The 5,000-nt window shown below is 40.6% G+C and overlaps 8 non-coding genes across 8 annotated transcripts; all 8 read left to right on the forward strand.

The window, feature by feature from the left end:
• The first annotated feature begins 922 nt into the window (after positions 1 to 922).
• trnap-ugg (transfer RNA proline (anticodon UGG)) lies at positions 923 to 994 on the forward strand. Its single transcript has one exon. It is a non-coding gene; the product is annotated as a tRNA-Pro (tRNA).
• A 357-nt stretch (positions 995 to 1,351) lies between these two features.
• trnap-agg (transfer RNA proline (anticodon AGG)) lies at positions 1,352 to 1,423 on the forward strand. Its single transcript has one exon. It is a non-coding gene; the product is annotated as a tRNA-Pro (tRNA).
• A 343-nt stretch (positions 1,424 to 1,766) lies between these two features.
• On the forward strand, positions 1,767 to 1,838 carry trnap-ugg (transfer RNA proline (anticodon UGG)). The gene has a single exon. It is a non-coding gene; the product is annotated as a tRNA-Pro (tRNA).
• Positions 1,839 to 2,181: 343 nt separating this feature from the next.
• Positions 2,182 to 2,253, forward strand: trnap-cgg (transfer RNA proline (anticodon CGG)). Its single transcript has one exon. It is a non-coding gene; the product is annotated as a tRNA-Pro (tRNA).
• Positions 2,254 to 3,299: 1,046 nt separating this feature from the next.
• Positions 3,300 to 3,371, forward strand: trnap-cgg (transfer RNA proline (anticodon CGG)). The gene has a single exon. It is a non-coding gene; the product is annotated as a tRNA-Pro (tRNA).
• Positions 3,372 to 3,715: 344 nt separating this feature from the next.
• On the forward strand, positions 3,716 to 3,787 carry trnap-ugg (transfer RNA proline (anticodon UGG)). Its single transcript has one exon. It is a non-coding gene; the product is annotated as a tRNA-Pro (tRNA).
• Positions 3,788 to 4,144: 357 nt separating this feature from the next.
• On the forward strand, positions 4,145 to 4,216 carry trnap-ugg (transfer RNA proline (anticodon UGG)). Its single transcript has one exon. It is a non-coding gene; the product is annotated as a tRNA-Pro (tRNA).
• A 343-nt stretch (positions 4,217 to 4,559) lies between these two features.
• Positions 4,560 to 4,631, forward strand: trnap-cgg (transfer RNA proline (anticodon CGG)). The gene has a single exon. It is a non-coding gene; the product is annotated as a tRNA-Pro (tRNA).
• The last annotated feature ends 369 nt before the right edge of the window (positions 4,632 to 5,000 follow it).

Consider the following 5,000-nt stretch of genomic DNA (forward strand, 5'->3'; position numbering starts at 1 on the left):
AGGATGTTTCATTCCAACTTGGTCAACATGCAACAGCACTTGCCGAAGTCTCTGCTTTCCGAAAGGGTTCTTTTATGTGGCTTGTTGGTCTAGGGGTATGATTCTCGCTTAGGGTGCGAGAGATCCCGGACGAGCCCTTTCAGCAATGTCTCCAATCTTTCTCTGAAGATGGACTATCATTACTAAATTATATTGAATTGACCTAGAATTTGGATATGTTCTATAGATCAATGTAGACCCCAATGGTTATCTCTGAAAAGAGGGTTACTGAAAAATCGCAATTGAAATATGTCAGACTCTTTAGAGATATAAAATGGAGATATCAATATACAGCCATCGGAGGTTAATTGTTGCTCACATTGTTAGCGGAAGTCAGTAGTGTACTGATTTTATTGATGTTACAGAAACGAAAGGCCAGGATGTATTATTCCAACTTAGTCAACATCCAACAGCGCTGGCCGAAATGGATGCTTTCGGAAAGGTCTCTTTTAAATGGCTCGTTGGTCTAGTGGTATGATTCTCACTTAGGGAGCGAGAGGTCCCGGTTTCAAATCCCGGACGGGCCCTTTCAGCATTGTCTCCAATCATTCCCTGAAGATGGACAATCATACTAAGTTATATTGAATTGACCTAGAATTTGGATATGTTCTATAGATCAATGTAGACCCCAATGGTTATCTCTGAAAAGAGCGTTACTGAAAAATCGCAATGGAAATATGTAAGACTCTTTGGAGATATACAATGGAGATATCAATATACAGCCTTTGGAGTTTAATTGTTGCTCACATTGTTAGTGGAAGTCAGTAGTGTACTGATTTTATTGATGTTACAGAAATGAAAGCCCAGGATTTATTATTCCAACTTAATCAACATCCAACAGCGCTGGCCGAAATGGATGCTTCCGGAAAGGTCTCTTTTACATGGCTCGTTGGTCTAGGGGTATGATTCTCGCTTTGGGTGCGAGAGGTCCCGGGTTCAAATCCCTGACGAGCCCTTTCAGCATTGTCTGCAATCTTTCCCTTAAGATGGACTATCATTACTAAATTATATTGAATTGACCTAGAATTTGGATTTGTTCTATAGATCAATGTAGACCCCAATGGTTATCTCTGAAAAGAGCGTTACTGAAAAATCGCAAATGAAATGTGTCAGACTCTTTAGAGACATACAATGGAGATATCAATTTACAGCCATTGGAGGTTAATTGTTGCTCACATTGTTAGCGGAAGTCAGTAGTGCACTGATTTTATTGATGTTACAGAAATGAAAGGCCAGGATGTGTTATTCCAACTTAGTCAACATCCAACAGCGCTGGCCGAAATGGATGCTTTCGGAAAGGTCTCTTTTACATGGCTTGTTGGTCTAGGGGTATGATTCTCGCTTAGGGTGCGAGAGGTCCCGGGTTCAAATCCCGGACGAGCCCTTTCAGCGTTGTCTCCAATCATTCCCTGAAGATGGACAATCATACTAAGTTATATTGAATTGACCTAGAATTTGGATATGTTCTATAGATCAATGTAGACCCCAATGGTTATCTCTGAAAAGAGCGTTACTGAAAAATCGCGATGGAAATATGTCAGACTCTTTGGAGATATCAATATACTGCCATTCGAGGTTAATTGTTGCTCACGTTGTTAGCGGGAGTCAGTAGTGTACTGATTTTATTGATGTTACAGAAATGAAAGGCCAGGATGTATTATTCCAACTTAGTCAACATGCAACAGCGCTTGCCGAACTCACATGTTTCGAACAGACTTCTTTTAAGTGGCTTGTTGGTCTAGGGGTATGATTCTCGCTTTGGGTGCGAGAGGTCCCGGGTTCAAATCCCGGACGAGCCCTTTCAGCATTGTCTCCAATCATTCCCTGAAGATGGACAATCATACTAAGTTATATTGAATTGACCTAGACTTTGGATATGTTCTATAGATCAATGTAGACCCCAATGGTTATCTCTGAAAATAGCGTTACTGAAAAATCGCGATGGAAATATGTCAGACTCTTTGGAGATATCAATATACTACCATTCGAGGTTAATTGTTGCTCACGTTGTTAGCGGAAGTCAGTAGTGTACTGATTTTATTGATGTTACAGTAATGAAAGGCCAGGATGTATTATTCCAACTTAGTCAACATGCAACAGCGCTTGCCGAAGTCGATGCTTTCCGAAAGGTTTCTTTTATGTCGCTCGTTGGTCTAGGGGTATGATTCTCGCTTCGGGTGCGAGAGGTCCCGGGTTCAAATCCCGGACGAGCCCTTTCAGCATTGTCTGTAATCTTTCCCTTAAGATGGACTATCATTACTAAATTATATTGAATTGACCTAGAATTTGGATATGTTCTATAGATCAATGTAGACCCCAATGGTTATCTCTGAAAAGAGCGTTACTGAAAAATCGCAAATGAAATGTGTCAGACTCTTTAGAGACATACAATGGAGATATCAATTTACAGCCATTGGAGGTTAATTGTTGCTCACATTGTTAGCGGAAGTCAGTAGTGCACTGATTTTATTGATGTTACAGAAATGAAAGGCCAGGATGTGTTATTCCAACTTAGTCAACATCCAACAGCGCTGGCCGAAATGGATGCTTTCGGAAAGGTCTCTTTTACATGGCTTGTTGGTCTAGGGGTATGATTCTCGCTTAGGGTGCGAGAGATCCCGGACGAGCCCTTTCAGCAATGTCTCCAATCTTTCTCTGAAGATGGACTATCATTACTAAATTATATTGAATTGACCTAGAATTTGGATATGTTCTATAGATCAATGTAGACCCCAATGGTTATCTCTGAAAAGAGGGTTACTGAAAAATCGCAATTGAAATATGTCAGACTCTTTAGAGATATAAAATGGAGATATCAATATACAGCCATTGGAGGTTAATTGTTGCTCACATTGTTAGCGGAAGTCAGTAGTGTACTGATTTTATTGATGTTACAGAAATGAATGGCCAGGATGTTTCATTCCAACTTGGTCAACATGCAACAGCACTTGCCGAAGTCTATGCTTTCCGAAAGGGTTCTTTTATGTGGCTCGTTGGTCTAGGCGTATGATTCTCACTTAGGGTGCGAGAGATCCCGGACGAACCCTTTGAGCAATGTCTCCAATCTTTCCCTGAAGATGAACTTTCATACTGCCTTGAGAGGTTAAGAGTTTCTAAAATTGTCAGCAGGAGACAATAGGTATAGTATACTTATTTTAGTGATTTTAGAGAAATGAATTGCCAGGATGTTTCATTCCAATTTGGTCAACATGCAACAGCGCTTGCCGAAGTCGATGCTTTCCGAAAGGTTTCTTTTATGTTGCTCGTTGGTCTAGGGGTATGATTCTCGCTTCGGGTGCGAGAGGTCCCGGGTTCAAATCCCGGACGAGCCCTTTCAGCATTGTCTGTAATCTTTCCCTTAAGATGGACTATCATTACTAAATTATATTGAATTGACCTAGAATTTGGATATGTTCTATAGATCAATGTAGACCCCAATGGTTATCTCTGAAAAGAGCGTTACTGAAAAATCACGATGGAAATATGTCAGACTCTTTGGAGATATCAATATACTGCCATTTGAGGTTAATTGTTGCTCACGTTGTTAGCGGAAGTCAGTAGTGTACTGATTTTATTGATGTTACAGAAATGAAAGGCCAGGATGTATTATTCCAACTTAGTCAACATGCAACAGCGCTTGCCGAACTCACAGGTTTCGAACAGACTTCTTTTATGTGGCTCGTTGGTCTAGGGGTATGATTCTCGCTTTGGGTGCGAGAGGTCCCGGGTTCAAATCCCGGACGAGCCCTTTCAGCATTGTCTGCAATCTTTCCCTTAAGATGGACTATCATTACTAAATTATATTGAATTGACCTAGAATTTGGATATGTTCTATAGATCAATGTAGACCCCAATGGTTATCTCTGAAAAGAGCGTTACTGAAAAATCGCAATTGAAATATGTCAGACTCTTTAGAGATATATAATGAAGATATCAATATACAGCCATTCGAGGTTAATTGTTGCTCACGTTGTTAGCGGGAGTCAGTAGTGTACTGATTTTATTGATGTTACAGAAATGAAAGGCCAGGATGTATTATTCCAACTTAGTCAACATGCAACAGCGCTTGCCGAACTCACATGTTTCGAACAGACTTCTTTTAAGTGGCTTGTTGGTCTAGGGGTATGATTCTCGCTTTGGGTGCGAGAGGTCCCGGGTTCAAATCCCGGACGAGCCCTTTCAGCATTGTCTCCAATCATTCCCTGAAGATGGACAATCATACTAAGTTATATTGAATTGACCTAGACTTTGGATATGTTCTATAGATCAATGTAGACCCCAATGGTTATCTCTGAAAATAGCGTTACTGAAAAATCGCGATGGAAATATGTCAGACTCTTTGGAGATATCAATATACTACCATTCGAGGTTAATTGTTGCTCACGTTGTTAGCGGAAGTCAGTAGTGTACTGATTTTATTGATGTTACAGTAATGAAAGGCCAGGATGTATTATTCCAACTTAGTCAACATGCAACAGCGCTTGCCGAAGTCGATGCTTTCCGAAAGGTTTCTTTTATGTCGCTCGTTGGTCTAGGGGTATGATTCTCGCTTCGGGTGCGAGAGGTCCCGGGTTCAAATCCCGGACGAGCCCTTTCAGCATTGTCTGTAATCTTTCCCTTAAGATGGACTATCATTACTAAATTATATTGAATTGACCTAGAATTTGGATATGTTCTATAGATCAATGTAGACCCCAATGGTTATCTCTGAAAAGAGCGTTACTGAAAAATCGCAAATGAAATGTGTCAGACTCTTTAGAGACATACAATGGAGATATCAATTTACAGCCATTGGAGGTTAATTGTTGCTCACATTGTTAGCGGAAGTCAGTAGTGCACTGATTTTATTGATGTTACAGAAATGAAAGGCCAGGATGTGTTATTCCAACTTAGTCAACATCCAACAGCGCTGGCCGAAATGGATGCTTTCGGAAAGGTCTCTTTTACATGGCTTGTTGGTC

This window comes from Pleuronectes platessa, chromosome 22, assembly GCF_947347685.1.
Source record: "Pleuronectes platessa chromosome 22, fPlePla1.1, whole genome shotgun sequence".
In the NCBI taxonomy this organism is placed as follows: domain Eukaryota; kingdom Metazoa; phylum Chordata; class Actinopteri; order Pleuronectiformes; family Pleuronectidae; genus Pleuronectes; species Pleuronectes platessa.